Below are 20,857 nucleotides of genomic sequence, written 5' to 3'. Positions count from 1 at the left end.
GAATCCTTAGTCGCCTCTTACAGTGCATTCAGAAAGTATTCAGACCACTTCACTTTTTTCACTTGGTTTTTGCCCTGATTATGCATTGTCAGCTGTGAGACCTTATGTAGACAGGTGTGTACCTTTCCAAATCATGTCCAATCAATTGAATTTACCACAGGTGGACTCCAATCAAGGTGTAGAAACATCTCAAAGATGATCAAGAGAAATGGGAGGCACCTGACATAAATTTCAAGTGTCATAGCAAAGGGTATGAATATTTATGTCAATGTGATATTTCAGTTTTTTCTTTTCAATAAATTTGCAAAACTTTCTAAAATCCTGTTTCCTCTTTTTCATTATGGGGTATTGAGTGTAGATTGATGAGGGAAAAAATAAATTTAAACGATTTCAGCATAAGGCTGCAACATAACAAAATGTGAAAAAAGTGAAGGGGTCTGAATACTTTCTGAATGCACTGTATATATATTGTTACGGCCGCGGTTAAAGATGTTATTTTGACCGAGCGGTGGTATTACTGCGACCGAACAGTGCTTCCTTGATTAATACCCGATTTACCCCAAACTTTGGCCGGATCGCGCCACCGCTATTCAATCGGGAAAACTCTAAAGCGACCGAATGCAAAGAGGAAGAAGACGTACAGAAGAGTAATTGGATTTATTATTTACACATATAATCAAGAAGAAAGCAGTCACGTTTATTTACAGACGAGATTAGATACACAGTGCAACGCTAGCTTACCTACAGTCTTAATTAACCCAGGGACAAGACAAAAGACAGACTACGAGCACACTTACACGGGGAATGATGATAGGGATGGCAGGTGATGGATGGCTGGCGGGATAGGGAGGTCCACTGGTCCTTCAGCACGATTGACTCGTTGGGCAGCCGCCGCTCCTCCGCAGCCCTGCTCCAAACTGCCGTCCAGGCCTCACGCTGCTGTGGCTGCAGTTTCGGTGGCTCCAGCTGCAGCAAATGCAGTTGTGGTGGCTCGAGCTGCAGTTCAACTCTGGACTTCTTGGTTGGACTCAACTCCTTGGACTCCTTCTCGTCTCTTGGTAAAGGCTCATCTCTCTTCTTTTGGAAACGCCCTGCCGTGGGTTATATAGGCCCCACCCCTCAACCTTTGCAAACCTCCTCGATGTTTCTCTCCACACCTTCTCCAAGTCCAACCCCTTGTTTGTGGTTGGTTGAGTGGGGCTGACGCACTCCTCCCCTCTATGACGAGGTGGAGACACGCCTTTATTCTCCGACCCTGCCTCGTGGTCAATGGCGGCAATTGGAGGGGAGGTTCTTGGCAATGGCAATTGACGAAAAGGGGGAATGGAGTTTTGGGAGTGGGAATGGAAGTTTTGGGAGTGGGAATGAAGTTTTGGGAGTGGGAATGAAGGGAATCTATCTCTTGCACTGGTGCAATGGAGTATTTCAATTAATGGGAGACACAGCCTTACCCTAAAACACATAATAAGATATAAGCTATCGAACAGGGGTATTCTATGATTAGCTGTGGTGTGGATGCTTTATGGACTAATTATGGGACGCCCTTTTGACCTTTACACAGCTCCGGAGGCAGGAGGCGCAGAATAAACAATAATAATAATAATAAAGCACACAATCAAAAAAATACAGTCCTCATATCCGCAACAATATATATATATATTAAGTAATGACTTGCAGTTGGGATTAAAATCAAATGAATCCATTTTTAGTTCTCCAACCTTTAATGAGCAAACAAACAACTGCTCAATGTTTCGATCAGCAACATGGATAAACGTGCATCCACTGACCTTTCTCAAGAGTAAAGTAAAACAACTCTGTACCCTCACTTATATAAGGGAAAAAGGGGGTGGGGACACCGAACCACCAATCAATGCCATTCTGGAACAACTTGTGCCATTCAAATTTTAACCGTAAATCAAAACCATTGAAACAACTGAAACCACACCTTGGGATGTTACATTAAAACCACCGTTAAATTACCCATTGAATCAAACAAAACGTAGCATAATTCAAATAAATCGATGAAAAATAAACAAGATGATTAATTGCTTCAAGTGATGGTGGTAACTTAAATGAATTAAGCTAAATTGATACATCGCAAACCTAAGGTAAGAATATATATCCAAGTGACAGCAACCAAGGTAATAATTTAAATGCTTGGTGACGCAGTTTCTCTGGTACATTTGTGCATGAGAGGGCCACAAGCTACTGGTAGGTCCAACACTTCCTCTGTGAGAGACACAACAGACTCCTCCACATGCCATGCCTCCAAAATCCTCCTCCTTCGTTTACTGGGGGGTGCACCCAAAATGCTGGCATTATCCCATAGGGGAACATGGCCACTGGCCAGCCTTCAGACCATGTTTGGCAATGGCAGATCTCTTTGGAAAGTTGCACTCGAAGGCCTTGCGGTGCTCATTGACCCATTGTCTTAATGTTCTCCTTGTCTCTCCAATATATTCAGCCCCGCAAACACAGTGAACCCTGTATACCACCCCTGCCCGGTCATTCCTGGGAAGCTTATCCTTGACATGCATTAGTGCCTGTTGACGCCATGCAATTAATGCAATTAATGTATGCAACATTAGTGGCAAAAATGCAATTCACCATGAAACAGGCACGAATATGTATACAGTCACGTGAAAAAGTAAGTACACCCCATGTAAAGTTTTGACTTTTTCAACATTTCAACATACAGCTATTTTTTTTTTTTTTTTTTTTTTTTTTTTTTTTTTTTTTTTTTTTTTTTTGTATACAAGATCGAGGCTCGTGAAAGAGCTAACATTAATCACACAAAAGGACAAACCGACACACAAAACACAAGGGGAGCGGTAGACAAGAGGGGGAAGGACACAAACACAACATTTGAGAACAGGGACATCGGGAGGACTTGGGGGGAGGTGGGAGAGGATTAAAACATATGAACACTGCAAGGACTCTGGGGTGAATTACCGGGGGTAGAAAAGATCAAGGTTTTCGATGGGGGAAGATAAGAGATGGTGGTGAACAGCTGTTTTAAAGACCTGGAGGGAGGAGTGGGATTGAAGGGAGTGGGGGAGTTTGTTCCAGAGGCGGGAGAAAAGGGGAATGAAAGAGTGAAGGTGAGCAGAGAGCCTAGACTTTGGCAGTTTAACCAGAAGAGGGTTGCAGGCAGATCTTGTGCGACCTGAAGGAATATTGGGGGGAAAACAACAAATTTGATCTTCATTTCAACAATATTGATAGATAAAGGTGATATAATATAACAAATATCATGAAACATTTACATTTTGTAGTCCATTGTATCTATCTATAATTCCAGTAATCTCTGTCTGTCTGTCTGTACGTTTGTCTGTGACCGCTGTTTCTCGACAACCACGGGTCCGATATACTTTTAACTTGCCAGGTATATTGCTGGGGACCCGAGGATGTGCCTTTTCAAGGTTTCATATTAATCGGACAATTACTTACCGAGCTATGTCCAAAAAACGATTCAACCAATCAGAGAGCAGCGAACGATCGCGTGTGCCGAACGTGGCGGGCACACTCTGCCTCGGATGGCACATTTGAGAGCGTATTCATTTATTTCACGTTTGCAAACTATGTTGGCGTTAAACTATGTTTTACAACTAATAAAAACGAATTTGCGATTCATTCGCTTTCCTGCGCGTTTGTGCACGCGATGGCGATTTCTTTACCAAACTCCGGAAGCCGTTCGCTTTGGACCAAACCATTGCATGTAAATAGAGGGGGGGGGGATTGTCACCACTCGCAAGCCGTTCGCTTTGGACCAAACCATTTCATGTAAATAGAGGGGGGGGATATAATTTTAGATATAGATATAGTACGGGCATGCCCTAGTAATTAAAATAAACATAAACATAAATGTGGAAAAAGTAAGTACACCCTTCCCTCTAATACGTGGTATTGCCCCCCTTGTCAGAAACAACCTCAAGTAGGCGTTTCTTATAACTGTCTACCAGTCTCTGACATCGACTGGGAGAAATTTTTGCCCACTCCTCCATGCAGAATTATTTCAGCTGTGCGATGTTTGAGGGGATTCTTGCATGCACAGCTCGTTTCAAATCCGCCCACAACATCTCGATGGGATTTAGATCCGGGCTTTGACTTGGCCATTCCAGAACCCTCCATTTATTTCTTTTCAGCCATTCCTTGGTGGATTTACTGGTATGTTTAAGGTCATTGTCATGTTGCAAGGTCCACTTTCGATTGAGCTTCAACTTTCCGACAAATGGCCTCACATTATCCTCAAGCACCCTCTGGTACAATGAAGAATTCATAGTGGATTCTATGATGGTGAGCTGCCCAGGCCCTGATGCAGCAAAGCTGCCCCAAACCATAATATTTCCACAACCATACTTTACAATTGGTATCAGGTTCTTGTGGTCAAATGCTGTTTTTGGTTTTCGCCAAATATGTCTTCTGGTACTGTGGTCAAATAGCTCTGCCTTTGACTCATCTGTCCAGAGCACATTGTTCCAGAAGTGCTGGTCTTTGCCAAGGTGTTCAATGGCAAACTTTAGTCTTACCCTGATGTTCTTTCTGGACAGCAAAGGTTTCCTCCTGGTACACCTCCCATGTAGATCAAATTTGTGCAGCCTCTTTCTAATGGCAGACTCGTGCACTTTGACATCAACAGTGGAAAGAGCTACCTGTAGGTCCCGTGATGACATTCTGGGGTTCTTAGAGACGTCTTTCAGCATCTTGCGGTCTGCTCTCGGGCTGAACTTGCTGGGGCGGCCTGGCCTGAACAAGTTGGCAGTTGTTTGGAATCTTCATTGGCAGTTGTTGTTGGCAGTTGTTATATCTATATACATATATATATGTATATATATATATATATATATATATATATATATATATATATATTGTTGCGGATTTTCGAAGCCCGTTCCCATTGCAAAGGGGAGATTAAACCCCTTTTTCCCCCTGGGTCTTCGGGTCCGCGAGACCGAGTCGCCACTTCCGGACAAACATGGAAAAGGGTTTCGGGACAAATTCACACGTACTTTTGGTACCCACGCCGCAATGGAAGCGGGGATCGAGCCTCGCACGAGCCACGCTTAATTGAGTATGCCCGAGCGGAATGCGTATCACGTGACTCGTGCGGTTACTTTTCTATTGGAACCCGATTAGAGCGGTTTTATTCGTACCATGCGAAGCCAAAGATGGAAAAGTCAGGACTGTCAAATCAGAAGAAAGAACAGGATTTATTTGCACTATGTACAATGATTGGTAGAAGGAAAGGGACACAGGGCAGAGCTTAGTCAGTCTTAACTTAAAGGGGAACGGACATGAGTAGAGACATCAAATGCTTAAGATTAATTAATTGTAGCAACAAAAAAGATTAAGTTTGGCGCAAAAATTGTTGCTCTAGCATGCGTGATTCGTGAGATATCCGAGTTTTAAAATGCCAATAGCAGACGATTTCTCTCGCGCCGGCCAGCATCTCGCGATAATCTGCCCTCCACCATGTGACGTCATTGGAGGAAGCTGATGTGACTGCGCAATAGTAAACAATGGCAGACACCGACTCCGATAATTGCGTAAGTCTGGATATCAGCGATATTTCTGACCAATCTGATGCAGAAAATGAAGAGAAAGTTAATAATCTTGGGGAATCACACTCGATTCTCCCATACAGATTCGAACCATACCGTCCAGAGAGTGAAGAAGAGAAATCGTCGGACACAGACACAATGGCGATCGATTTTGATCTCGGGCGCCTCCAAAATACTGAATGGTATTCATTTTTATGTCTCTTTTTTAATTGAAAACGTTTCTTTTTCTGGGCAATGGAATACATAACTAATATTGAATTAATGTTCGGTGCTGTGAGGCAAGAAATGGATAGAAACACAGTAACGAAATACGACTGTATTGACTTAGTGCAGCACTGCAGGTGTATCAGTTGTAATTGTATCATTATAGCACTCTCTATAATGCAAGCAATCTCTGTGTGTCTGTGTGTCTGTCTGTGAGCATGTCTGTGACAGCTGTTTCTCGACAACCACTGGTCCGATCTAAGTGAAACCTGCCAGATATATTGCTGGGGACCTGAGGATGTGCCTTTTCAAGGTTTGCTATTAATCGGACAAGTGGTTACCAAGTTATGGCCATTTATTTAGCAAACACATACGTTTTGTACGTGAACGAAGGAACAGCGAAGGATGAGACCGAAGGAACAGCGAAGGACGAGACCGAAGGAACCGCGAAGGACACGAGCGAAGACCGAAGGAACGAAGCAAGTTTTAATTTTTCTTTGCACGTACGGTCAAGCGACAGCGAAGGAATCACGTGTTTGTTGTTTCTGCCTCGCGGTTTGAAAATTGAATACTTGGCCATTAAAACTAATTTGCGATTAATCGTAACTGCGATATGCGAACTTCCAGACAGTGAGGCCTTATTTTTGGTACGTACGTCAACGTACGTATGTCCACGTACTTACCTCCCCGCACGTACGGGCACGCACTAGCAGCAGCCACACAACGACTGGGCATGATTCCAACTGATCGTAACAAAAACAAAGCGATGTTCTGATCGTCACGAAGCCAACAAGGCTTTAAGAACGAAAATCTGGGTTACTTCGCAAACGTCATTTCCGGTTTGCGGTTTTGACAAAACTGATTTTGCTTGTTCGGCGATATTTTGACAAATTCTAATAAAACCGCGAAGATATTTGTGAAATGAACTCAATAGAAGTGTTTAAGATATGTTTACGTTTCGAAATCTGCAAAGTGGTTTTGGTCGTGTCCGTTCTCCTTTAAAAACCAGACAATGGGCCCACTCACACACACGGGGAGGTGGAGGAAGGATGTTCGCACGCCAAACGCGCCTGCTTCGGTCGCTCCGGGACAGCTCACCCGGCGTGGCCCTCTGGCGGTCACGGCACGTATCCAGGCGAAGGCAGGCAGGAGGGAAATCGTGCATCTGTGGCCCGGCGCGGGTCGTTCTTTACAGCGCGCGATTAATACTGCGCAGAGGGTGGGGAACAGGGCAAAGTTCGTGTACAACGAGGCAATTCAATTCGTTCTGCATTCTCGTGCCGTTCGTTCTCTTGATCTCGTGTGCTCCTGATCCGCCGTCTCCTCTCGTCTCCGTCTCAGGTGGGGGGCTCAGAGCAGGGTTATATGGTTCCGCCCCGGCCTGACTCAAATGTTCCAAACCCCGCCTCCTGCCGCAGAGGTAAGCCACTCCCCTTGAGCCCTGATTGGCGGCTCGTGCTTACCGACAACTCCTCCTGCCCCGCCTTCCTTCAGCCTCGGTCGACTTGCTCAGGCCTGCCGCATGGTATTTCAGCGCTAAACCAAAACCAAAGCGCCAAAAGAACACCCAATCTCACTAGCCTACTTAAACGCAAAACTAAACACAGGAAAGGACTACGCTTACATTTACTAAGAAATAACTGAACTATCGCGAGGCTACATGTTGTGGTGTAACTAACTAAGAGGGGAAATTAACCTTTATTTCAAAACTGCAACACGACACCCCTCCCTCGTCAGACTCGTCCCTGAGTCGAAACCACCAATTGAACGACCAGTAGAGAGTGTCATGCAAAATTAACTTTACTTTTAAATGTGACACATAGGTGTGGTTCCCCCTCGCATTTACTCTGACCCATGTGTGCGACAGTTTTAACACTAAATATGTCCCTCCTATTGCGTTGATCAGCTACCTCACAGTTTCACGCCCACAACTACCCGAGTATTTCCGGAATTTTCAAACTAAACACATAGCCGGTGGGCAGCATTCTTATATTTACAAGCACAAAACTTAAATTTATTTACAATTCTATGACCCAGGACCTGTTCTTTTTGGAAGAGAAGATCGGACCGGAGAGAAAACACAGCAAAAACACACTCATAATTGGCACTTACTGCTTGCTTCTTGCATCTTGCTTCTTCTATGTGCATATATCAAACTGGCTGGCCCCTTGACCGGCATACAGGCCATTTTAAACTTCAGGGCCATCTAAACTTGCACATCTTCTTATGCCTAGCACACAATAATAAAATGCACAAAAATGCTTTTATTTGGCCGGCAGGGCCGTTCTCACATGGTCCGACTGCGTGGCATTAACGCCACTCAAACAAGCGGTCCGAAGGTGCAAGATGATTTTGCAGCAAAATGCTGCACAGCAGAGGTGCAAGGCCACAAGGCTTGTGGTCCATAAGTGTGAGTGTAACAAGGTGCAGCAAAGTGGTTTGTGGCAGCAAAGTGCTGCACAGGTCGGCTGCACAGATGTAGCAAGGTGCAGACAGGATGCTGCACAGGTCGATGGTTCTGCACAGTTCGGCCTCCAAAATGGTCCTGGGGCGGGGGGAGAGACAAGGCACAACAAGCAAAGCGGAAAGCACACAGTGGCACATAGAAAAACAAGGTAACGTGGCATGAGGGACGCGGCAGAGCGAGCAGAGCAGGCTCGTCCCTAGCCGTCCGTACCCCCCACCATCGGCTACACTACCCTAGCCCCCCTTGTATTCACAATCCGGCTCTACATCTTGTCTCCCATATCCCGCTCTATCTCCGAATTCGTCTCCCAATCCCTCGCAGGAAGGAAGGGATGGAACAAACACAATGCCACATTACGTCATGATGCGTCTCACTACTCAAACAGTTCACAGAGCCCTGGTGTGGAGCTTCCTCCTCCTTGTTGACTGGCTGTGGATGGTGCGAAGGGATTTCTGATCCTAACTACACTACTGACATTTACTTTTAACCTACCCGGGGTCGTACCCTGCCAATAGGCCTCTTTAAACTATGTGGTTCGAAGAACCCAAATTCCCATTGCCCACCCTGTGGTGCCCCTGAAATTTGGGTCTCACTCCCGCAAATTTTCACTCTGTGCCCTCGCACAATTTTGGGGCTGGGTCGTGTGTCCCAACTAGCAGGTCCAACTACCTGCGCACCTCCGCCACTGAAGTTGCCACCCGAGCTTACCTGCTCCCGTGACTATCTAACTGGGGAAGGCCCTCCCTGGCACTTACCCCCTGATCCCTTCCACCCCCTCCCCACGCCTCCTCCCCCCAAGCCCTCTCCCTTCCACACATCTCCCTGCTCTCAAATGTTGTGTTTGTGTGCTTCCCCTTCTCTCCCCATCTTGTTTTCCGCTCCCTCTTTTTGTGTGTTTTGTTTGTCTGGTTGATTTGTTTGTGAAGTAAATGTTAGCTCTTTCACGAGCCTCGATTCAGTATACAAAAAAAATCCCCACCTTGGCATTGGGCAACCCGGGTCCTCTCCTGGGATCCTCGGGCCCCACTCAACAACTTACAACTACCCTAACTGAGGAAGGCCCTTCCTGGCGCTTATCCCCTCTGTGCCCACCTTGGCATCGGGCAACCCGGGTCCTCTCCTGGGATCCTCGGGCCCCACTCACAACTACTCTAACCAGCTCCCAGAGCCTACCTGCAGCCTCACCTGGCCGACAAACTACCAGTGGCGTAGTTCCCCAATAACCACACGCACCAATTAAGCCTCACGTCCAGCCATGTCACTGACTCATCCACCCAACAAAGCACTTCTTGCTACTGCCCGCACCACAGGTGTCAATATCCTTACAAATTTTGCCAATGCCCTCTACATGGCTTTACACTACCTACCCTGGGCATCTGTGACTGGATTCCACCTCCCCCCATTCACTCCTTCGCACCATGCATTCCACACCTTTTATTCCACACCAAGCATTCCACACCACTTATCTCGCACACCTTTTGTGCTCACACACCCCAAACACAATTCCATTTATTTTACTCACAAATCCTCATCAAAAGCACAGCATCATCTATCTGACTACTTCCCCCTAAAACTCATGCTTCCCCGTCATCCCGTTACACTCTGCACTCCCTTTCTTTTAACATCCATCAAAGCTACCTATGTCCCCTCTACAGTACAGGTGTCACTACTTAATTCTTGTCCCTAATGTCTTCTACATCCCTAACATTATCCTAGCCCTCCCTCGGCTAGCTTCGGTGCCCCATGGAGGCCACCATTTCTGGCACCCCCATGTGCCTTTCACTGCCATCCCCCTAAACTAATGCTCATGGGCCCTGTCGTGTGAGGAATGGTGACACTACCATTCCCCCACGTGGGGTACACTACTTCCACAGTCCGCTACACTTGAGCCTCTTCGTGTGGAAATACGTTGTCATGGCTCGGCCTCGAAGGGCCGAGCGATCCATGCGGGTGGTTGGTCTCCTGTATGGGGTGTCCATCCAGCATTTTCGATCCAAGGGGGGAGGTATAGATGGGCCGAGGTGCCGGCTCCATCCCTGCGCGGGGCCTCACGGTCTCCCGCACAATGGCCCAACCGGCCACGGTCGGAGCACCGCACCCGACAAGGTGCGCGGCCCTGAAAACCCCTACCTCTCCTTGAACCTCGCCGATTGCCTTTGCCGCCATGGCACGGCACCAACCATACAGTGCGGGGGCCGGTACGAATCGTGCACGCCGGTCCTTGTGAGACCGACGCAGAACGGATTCCCTCCGGTCCCTGCAGCACACAAATCACCGGGGGCTCACGTTCGCTAGTCATCCCGCTAGGCGCTACCCCGGTCGGTGTCGATGCTTGTGCCGCGTCCTCACCACTTATGACCCACTCCGCACTCGCACACCCAGGCACACACGCGCCTCCCACACACTCCGTTACTGCACACTCTCCTTCCACATTCTCTGGTGTGCATTCTTCCGCACACTCCGTACTCGTACCTGCACACCTAGGCGCACTCACACCTTTCACGCACCCCATCATCGCACACCCTGGCACACACTTTTCTCACACACAGTCCGGTGTGCCTTCTGGTGCACACTTTTCCTCCACGCACTCTTCTCGTACACATTCCGTAACACCCTTGGGTGTGCACTCCTGCACACACTCTGCAACACGCTCTGGCGTGCACTCCTGCACACACTCCATAGCACACTCCTTTCCGGCACACTACGGCGCACACTCCGTAACACACTCGTCTCCTGCACACTCCGGCGCACACTCTTTCTCCACGCACTCTTCTCGTACACATTCCGTAACAGTCGCCCTCGTACTCCGCACAATGGGTCCTTCGCAAATTGTGCCACCCTCACTCGTACACAGCACAATGGGCCCATCGCGAACGCCCGGGTCTCGCCTTTGTCCCAAGCGCGCCAAGAACCCGTTCACGCCAAACACATTCGCGCCATTTTCGCAACTCACCTCGGGGACCTCCTTCCCCGGCTTTTTTGCCAGCACCTGCAAACTTTTAATTTCGTTAGTAAGCACGGTATCACGGTGCAAATAGAGACTTTGCGCGGATTCCATTTCTTTCTCCCGCGATTTATTCTCCGATTCTACAGTCTCTTCGGCCCCAATTATTTATTTTACCTCCACGATCGCCGGAGCGCATAAAATTTTCTTTTCCAACTCAACCCTCGCCGGCGCCCTCAAAATTTTATTTTCCAATGCGACGACCATTGGCTTTTCTCCACCTCGTGTCGCGACTGCCATAGCCCCGGTCAATTTGGCTGTCCTTCGCTCTACCTCGCTCCCCACGCGTTCCTCACACTGCTTCACCTCGTCGCGTACCACTGCGACCTCCTCGCTCAACGTGCGTCCAATGTCCTCCCCCATTTCTTTTATTTCTTTCTTCGACGCCACCCTCATTTTTTCCAATTCCCGGGTGGATTTGTCCCCCATTTCTTTCAATTCCCGGGTGGATTTGTCTCCCATTTCTTTCAATTCCCGGGTGGATTTGTCTCCCATTTCTTTCAATCTATTCTCTTGGGTGTCCATTTTGTTTTCCAATCCCTCTTTCATTTCTTTCATGTCATTCTTTGGGCGTCCATTTTTGCATTCAGTTGGGTCAGGAATAGTTTAATGTCAAACCCGACTTGCACAGCGGCCCCGGCTGCCACCACCACGTGCGAGGCGCCGCCATTTTCGTTACCAGCTGCCGCCCCCTCTTCGGCTTCCTCCACTACCAACTGTCCCTGCAGGTCCTGTGTCATCACTTCTTCTTCTTCTACCCCCACCGGCATTCGACTGCCTTGGCCAGCCATGGTACGAATACAATTTGGATTTTAAAAGAACTAAATTTCGTTCGCTCGTAATTTGGAGCATGTGACGCGTGCTAATTTACGGTTCTAATCCCACTCCACTGACACCAAATTGTTGCGGATTTTCGAAGCCCGTTCCCGTTACAAAGGGGAGATTAAACCCCTTTTTCCCCCTGGGTCTTCGGGTCCGCGAGACCGAGTCGCCACTTCCGGGCAAACATGGAAAACGGTTTCGGGACAAATTCACACGCACCTTTGGTACCCACGCCGCAACAGAAGCGAGGATCGAGCCTCGCACGAGCCACACTTAATTGAGTACGCCCAAGCGGAATGCGTATCATGTGACTCCTGCTGTTACTTTTCTATTGGAACCCGATTAGAGCGGTTTTATTCATACCATGCGAAGCCAATGATGGAAAAGACAGGACGGTCAAATCAGAAGAAAGAACAGGTTTATTTACACTATGTACAAGGATTGGTAGAAGGAAAGGGACACAGAGCAGAGCTTAGTCAGTCTTATCTCAAATCCCAGACAATGGGCCCACTCACATACACGGGGAGATGGAGGAAGGATGTTTGCGCGCCAAACGCGCCTGTTTCGGTCGCTCCGGGACAGCTCACCTGGCGTGGCACTCTGGCGGTCATGGCATGTATCCAGGCGAAGGCAGGCAGGAAGGAAATCGCGCGTCTGTGGCCCGGCACGGGTCGTTCTTTACAGCGCGCGATTAATACTGCGCAGAGCGCGGGGAACAGGGCAAAGTTAGTGTACAACGAGGCAATTCAATTCGTTCTGCCTTCTCGTGCCGTTCATTCTCTTGATCTCGTGCGCTCCTGATCCACCGTCTCCTCTCATCTCCATCTCAGGTGGGGGGCTCAGAGCAGGGTTATATGGCTCCGCCCCAGCCCGACTCGAATGTTCCAAACCCCGCCTCCTGCCGCAGTGGTAAGCCACTCCCCTCGAGCCCTGATTGGCGGCTCATGCTTACCGACAACTCCTCCTGCCCCGCCTTCCTTCGGCCTCGGTCGACTTGCCTGCCACGTGGTATTTCAGCGCTAAACCAAAACCAAAGCGCCAAAAGAACACCCAATCTCACTAGCCTACTCAATGCAAAACTAAACACAGGAAAGGACTACGCTTACATTTACGAAGAAATAACTGAACTATCGCGTTGCTACATGTTGTGGTGTAACTAACTAAGAGGGGAAATTAACCTTTATTTCAAAACCGCAACAATATATATATTTTTGTGGTTTTTGGAATCCTCCACTTTGTAAATATCTGTAATATTCCCTTATAAATAATCCCCTGTAAATACTCCCATTTTTGGTGGAAAGGTCAAAGGTCGCACCCTAGTTAGGTCATATTGTAACACGTAGGACCCCATAGGCTTCTTTTTTAGTTATTTCATTAGTATGTGTTTCAGGTAAGGATCTGTTCCCAATAGTTTGGCTCTGCGTTGTATTATATTAATCAAATAACCAAGGCCCCTTCAATTACCTCCAATCTCTCTCTCTCTCTCTCTCTCCAAAGTGCCAGTAGCACCTACAGGTGGGGCTTGTTCTTCCCAATGCTGTCACATAATCTTATTGGCAGCGTTTGCTGCATTGTGCCGTCGTCGCTGCCTTAGCGCTCGCTCCAAACACCATTGAACATGCGGTCGGCTCGAGGAAAGAAGGGGCGGAGCCACGGGAAGAGGTGTGGCCTCGCCCACGAGCCGTCGAGGGTGGAGCCAGTGAGCCCTCGCTGACCAACCAGGGCTGAGGTGAGCTCGTTAATGGGCGTAGCCCTATGAAGGCGGCTTGATTTTCAAGCGCGTGATATAAGCGCGAGCGCCAAGCCCTTTTATTTTTTTTATTTTTTTGTATACAAGATCGAGGCTCGTGAAAGAGCGAACATTAATCACACAGAAAGACAAACCGACACATAAAACATATAACATCGGGAGCGGTAGACAAGATGGGGAGAGAGGGGGAAGGACACAAACACAACATTTGAGAGCAGGGACTGAGAGACATGGAGACATCGAGAGATCTGAGAGAGGGCGAGGGCTTTGGGGGGGGGGGGCATGGGAAGGGGGCGGTGGGAGAGGTATAAAACATATGGACACTGCCAGGACTTCCAGGAAAGAAGTTGGAATTTCAAACAAGGTGGATCTGGGGTGAATTAGCGGGGGTAGAAAAGATCAAGGTTTTGGATGGGGGAAGATAAGAGATGGTGGTGAACAGCTGTTTTAAAGACCTGGAGGGAGGAGTGGGATTGAAGGGAGTGAGGGAGTTTGTTCCAGAGGCGGGAGAAAAGAGGAATGAAAGAGTGAAGGTGAGCAGAGAGCCGAGATTTCGGCAGTTTAACCATCAGAGGGTTGCTGGCAGATCTTGTGCGACCTGCAGGAATATTTGGGGGACAGAGTACAGAGAGAGCTGGGGGTGCAAGGCCGGAGAGGAGTCGGTAGAAGACAGAAAGACCACCTACCTGCCTGCGGTGAGTGAGTGAAAGGCCCTCAGAGATAGCTTCATCGCGGGAGATTCCAATAATTCTGAAAGCTTTGGTTTCAACAGCGTGAAGCCGAGCTAGGTGTGAGGCAGGAGCACCGGCCCATAGGGGAGAACAGTATTCCATTGAGCTGCGGATGAAAGCCTTGTATGTGGTGAGGAGCTCAGGTGTGCCGAGGAAGGACTTCGCACGACGGAGGATGCCCAGTCGGCGACTGGCTTTGGAGGCCAGCTTGGAAATGTGGTTTTCCCAAGAAAGATCATGGCAGATAGTGAGACCCAAAATCTTGAGCGACAGAACTTCTTGGAGAGGATTGTTGAGAAAGTAGATGGGAGGGTTGTCCAGTCGATCTTTTCGGAGAGACATAGTAAGAGTGTGAGATTTGTCAGGATTGAAAGACATGTTCCACTTATTTGACCAGTCTGTGATTTTGTCCAGGTCTTCAGAGAGTGAGGAGGCAGCAGACTGCCGATCTGAGGGAAGAGGAATGGAGCGGCAGAGAGTGGAGTCATCAGCAAAGAGATAGAGAGGATTTTCGAGAGAGTCAGAGAGATCATTGATGAAGACCAGAAAAAGCACGGGGCCCAGAACACTGCCTTGGGGAACTCCAGCCTGAACAGGAAGAGGAGATGAGAGAAACCCATTCAGGGCCACACGTTGACGACGACTAGAGAGGAAGTCCGCCAGCCATGCGTGGAGATTTCCATGGATACCAAAGGAGGAGAGTTTGGTGAGCAGAGCGGGGTGCCAGACCGTGTCGAAGGCACGTGATATGTCGAAGGAGACAGCTCTAATTTCCTGTTTGGCATTGCGGACCTCCATCCATTGTTGAGACAGCAGAAGCAGCATGTCCAGAGTAGAGTGACCTGGTCTGAAACCAAATTGATGATCAGAGATCAAGCCATTGGAGGGCCGAAGCAACGAAGCAATTTCATATCCGAAGCAATGATGGATTCCATGACTTTGCTGATAATTGGGAGAAGGCTGATTGGTCTGTAGTTGCTAGGATCTGTTTTTGCACCTTTTTTGTGCAAAGCGGTGATGTTGGCTGATTTCCAAGCAGATGGCAGTTGACCTTGAGCAAAAGAGAGGGTGAAGAGAACAGAGAGAGGGTGAGATAGAGCAGCAGAGCAGGATTTTAGGACCCGTGGGCTGATGCCGTCGGGTCCAGTTGCAGAATCAGAGTCGAGGGTTGACAGAAACTTTTCCACCTTGTCAGGAGGAAAGGACACGGAGTCCAGGAGCAGCTGGGTACGACTGGGTATGGTGGGTACAGAGAGGGATGGGTTTGGGACACAAGATTTAGAGGCAAACACAGAGTTGAGGCATTCAGCTTTTTCACGTGCGGAGTCAGCTGTGTAGCCGTTTGAGGTAAGGGAGGGGATGGAGGGGGAACAAACACCAGAAACGGATTTGACCAGACGCCACCAGGATTTGGAAGAGGGAGACAGATAAGAGAGTTCGGTCTTGAGAACGGAGAGATATTGTTTCCTGGCTCTCCTGAGGGTGGACACACACTTGTTTCTGGCTTTGTGAAAGGAAATGAGATTTCCTTCCGTTGGATTTGCTTTCCAGGAGACGAAGGCAAGTTGTTTCTGGGCAACAGCCTCACCACAAGATTCCGTGTACCATGGACGGGAGGAAGGGTATGACAACTGAAGACGAGATGGGATAAATCTGTGCATGAGAGAGAGCAATTTACTTTGGAAGAATTCCCAGGATGAGTTGATGTCAGAGGTGGTAGAGATGGGAGACCAGTCCAGATGATTGATGGCTGCTTGAAGACCGTGCCAGTTGGCCTGAGTGAAATGCCAGACTCGTCGACGCTGAGCAGGCTCCCTGAGGATGGTCAGAGAGATGTCCACTTTAACAAGGACATGATCAGATGATCCGATCGGAGCAGAAGAAGAGCAGCAGACATTTTCAGGGAAGTTAGTCATAACCAAGTCCAGAAGAGAAGATGTTCCGTTGACTGAGATCCGGGTCGGGAAATTGACAGATTGTGTCAGTCCCAGTGAGTCACAGAAGTCCTTTGCTGAGGAGCCATGGCTGGTGAGAGAGGTACCCACACCCAGCCAACTGGCATGATGACAGTTGAAATCACCACATATGAGGAAGAGAGAGTTGGGATGAGTAGATAGAAGTTGGTCCATATCATCAGACAGCGAGATGTAGATGGAGTCATCACTGTTTGGTGGACGGTACAACACACATATGAACAAGAGGTGGGAGCGAAGGGGAAGCCGTAGCCAGAGGTATTCCTGGGGGTGAGGTGGAGAGAGTGCAGTGCAGGGCGAGTGAGGAAGAGAGTTTTTGATAAAGATAGCAACCCCGCCTCCAGGACGAGGCTCAGGTCTATCATACCGGAGGAGGGAGTAGCCCGGGAGAGATACTATGGAATCAGAGACATCATAAAGGAGGAAAGTTTCTGTTAAGCAGATCACGTCTGGTTTGACAGAAGCAACCTGTATGGAGAGATCAGTTAAGTTTGAACGAAGGCCCCGGATGTTTGAGGTCCATACCGTTAATGAAGAGGAAGGGGGAGCATCAGATACAGAACAGGGGGGAGGAGGGGTAGGGTAAGATGTGGAAGAGGTGGAAGAGGTAGGGAGAGCTGTTGAAGGTGTGTCAGAGATTTCAGAATAGCTCGGAGAAAGGGAAGGATGGGGCGGACAAAAGGTTTGATGGTGATTGGGTGAGCCACAATGAGGTGTTATTTGAGGAGGGGGAAGAGCAAGGCAGAAGGTTGGGGGAGATGGAGGTGAGAGTTTGAAGGGGGAAGAAGCGGGGAGGACGCTTTGAGGAGGGGGAGTGAGAGGGGGGAAATTGAGAAGCAATGAGGGTGGGGAGATTTGAAGGGGAGGGGTGAGGGGGGAGTTTGGGAGGGAAGGGACAAGGGGAGGGATTTGAAAGGGATGGGATATGGGGGAGATTTGGAGGAGAGGGGCGAGGGGGCGTCTTGGCGGGGAGGGGTGAGGGGGTAGTTTAGGAGGGAGGGGGCAAGGGGGGAGATTTGAAAGGGATGGGTGATGGGGAAGATTTGGAGGGGAGGGGTGATGGGGAAGATTTGGAGGGGAGGGGTTATGGGGAAGATTTGGAAGGGAGGGGTGAGATTGGATTTTTGAAAGTGTACGATTTATGGGAAACGAACATTTATTGCAAAATGAGTTTCTTGTGACCTTCGAGTTAAAAATACGTTTAAGGACGCTGGATGGAGGATGGAGTGCAGGAGAGTTTAGGGAATGTAGAAAAAAGGCACTATAGGAGATGGATATTTTTTTTGGGATGAATTGATTTGGTGAGCAAGTCGAAAGCAGCCTTTTAAAGAAGAAGAAGAAAAAGGTGTTATAAAATATGACGGAATACATAACTTGAGGGGAAAGTGTAAACATTGACGGGATGCACGAGGGAAGGCCATTGTGAACAGACTGCGCCGGGGGATGCTGATTGCGAATGAAATGTGCGGGGAGCGCTCGATTGATTGTCACGTTGTTTGAGCGACCTGCGCGAGGGTACCCTCTGAGACGAACGCTGGGCGAGAGAGAGTTGGCACGAAGATTACGTACACGGCATCCCAGTTCCCCGCATAATTATAAGGTCCCGTTGTGCGCCAACGACACGCGAAGCTGCCTGCCATTCTTCGCAGCGGACCCGGAGCCTTGAACCATCTGCTTGGACCCTTCTCTTCCTTCCCACCACCACCACCCCATTCATGTATGTGTGTTTGTACTGTCCTGGGCGTGTGATAATATAAGACTGTTTAAGGCTGCCCTGTGTCACTGCTTCTTCTTCTTCTTGTGTATTCCCTTCTTTCATTTCCTCTTCGGGTTTCTTGTAAATAATTGTCCCCGGTCGCACAGCGGAGCGAAAGGGGGACTATGGTTTTCCCAACCGTCCGTGTGTCCGGCCGTCCGTCCGTGCGTGCGTGCAGGCGTGCGTGTTTGCTTGCGGGCGGGCGTGCATCCGTGTATGCGTAAGCGAAGGACCGCATTCGAATTTGGTGTGTGGGTGCAACCCACGTCAAAATCCAAGATGGCCGCCGCCATGTATGTCTGAACCTTGTGAGATGAATATCTTGAAAAATAAGCGAAGTACCAACTTCTAATTTGGTGTTTGGGTGTATCTCGGCATAAGGAAGAACGCTATTGAAAATTGGGTTGCCACGTCAAAGTCCAAGATGGCCGCCACCATATATATGTCTGAACCTTGTGAGCGAAATATCTTGAAAAATAAGTGAAGTACCAACTTCTAATTTGGTGAGTGGCTGTATCTCGGCATAAGGAAGAACGCTATTGAAAATTGGGTCGCCACGTCAAAGTCCAAGATGGCCGCCACCATATATATGTCTGAACCTTGTGAGCGAAATATCTCGAAAAATAAGCGAAGTACCAACTTCTAATCTGGTGTGTGGCTGTATCGACGCACAAGGAAGAAGGTTTTTTTAAATTGGGTCGCCACGTCAAAATCCAAGATGGCGGCCGCCATGTATGTCTGAACCTTGTGAGATGAATATCTTGAAAAATAAGAGAAGTGCCAACTTCTAATATGGTGTGTGGGTGTATCTCGGCATAAGGAAGAAAGCTATCGAAAATTGGGTCGCCACGTCAAAATCCAAGATGGCCGCCACCATATATATGTCTGAACCTTGTGAGCGAAATATCTTGAAAAATAAGCGAAGTACCAACTTCTAATCTGGTGTGTGGGTGTATCTAGGCACAGGCAAGAAGACTGTTTAAAATTGGGTCGGCACGGCAAAATCCAAGATGGCCGCCGCCATGTATGTCTGAATCTTGTGAGATGAATATCTTGAAAAATAAACGAAGTCCCAACTTCTAATTTGGTGTGTGGTTGTATCTCGGCATAAGGAAGAACTCTATTGAAAATTGGGTCGCCACGTCAAAATCCAAGATGGCCACCTCCATGTATGTCTGAACCTTGTGAGTGAAATATCATATCATAGCATGTTTTCTGCGTCTTCCACTTTGTCAACTCACATCACTTCACCGACGGGGGACCTAGGCGTAACGCTTGTTAATAAATTATATTTGTTCTCCCTTTACTTTGGTTCCTCTCATCCGATCGCTTGCATCCTGTCCCCAATTGAATATCGGTGGCATGATATGGGAACCATTCAGAATCAGGTTAGTCTTTCTGCTAACGGCTCGAGCTTTGGATTGCTAAACCGCTTGGCAAAATTCCATCTTGTCCGTGGCTCGGGCAGAAGTAGCGCCCTGCTTTGCGGCGAGGTTGGCGAAGGTATCTGGGAACCCATTGACCAGTCACCCTGGTCAATCTCAACCCCGCAAAGGAGCGCGATATCTTCTAGGACTCGGACGACCAGCTTAATAGACGAGGGGATTAAACTCCCCTCGGTAAGGGGAGCGCCCTAATCCGAGATCCGCAACAATTGGTGTCGGGGAGTGGGATTGGACCCGAACCAAATTTTTTCATCCATCTGAAAAATTTGGTCAAAATTAGGAGCGGCCGAAATGTACTATTAAAAACCAAATTATATCATGCCATGGATGGTCAAGGCGATCGGATGGCGGTGGGGGGAGATAGAAGAGGGGTTAGAGTCAACCCAGGACCCCAGGGAACAATTGGGGTTAATGGAGGAGGGGGTTGAAGAAGGTGTGGTAGTGGGGGTTGCAGGCGCGCGAAATGGCGGCGCCTCGCACGTGGTAGCGGCAGCACAACATGGCGGCACCTCGCACATGCGGCGAGAGCCGAGCCCGCGGTGCCAGCGGGTTGGGACCTGTATGTGCTCCGAGAACAACTATGAGCATCTATAGAAATGCAGAGAGACGAAGCAAGGGGTACCAGTGAGCAATTGAAAAATGAGATGGGAAACCAAATTGGAAGATTGAGAAACGATGTGGGAACCCAAATTGGGGGATTAAGGAAAGAGATGGGAGAAATGAGGGCCGACAGTGAGGGAATGGAAAACAGAATGGGGGAGCAATTGGGAAGCAAATTGGGGGGATTAGGAAGCAAATTTGGGGGATTAGGAAGCAGATTGGGGGGGATTAGGAAACCAAATTGAAGGCTTTAGAACCCGAATAGGTGGCCAGATAAAAGCATTGGGGAAGGACTTTGACCGCAGGTCAAGCGGCAAAGGCGCATCGGTATGCAGCGAGGTAATGCGACTCGAGGAGCGCGGGTTGAGCGAGGCAGAGCAGAGCGCGGTTAAAATGACCGGGATAGAGATCGCGACCCGGGGTATGGGGAAGCCGGCGACTGCCAAAGTAGAAAAAATTGTAAGCGCACCAGCGGTCGTCGGGCTTAACAAGGAAAAAGAATTAATTCAAATTGGAATGGAAATAGTCGAAATTGGAATGGAAG

Source organism: Myxine glutinosa, chromosome 11, assembly GCF_964187855.1.
Source record: "Myxine glutinosa chromosome 11, kmMyxGlut1.1, whole genome shotgun sequence".
NCBI classification, from domain to species: domain Eukaryota; kingdom Metazoa; phylum Chordata; class Myxini; order Myxiniformes; family Myxinidae; genus Myxine; species Myxine glutinosa.
Note: the sequence above shows the minus strand (reverse complement) of the source record.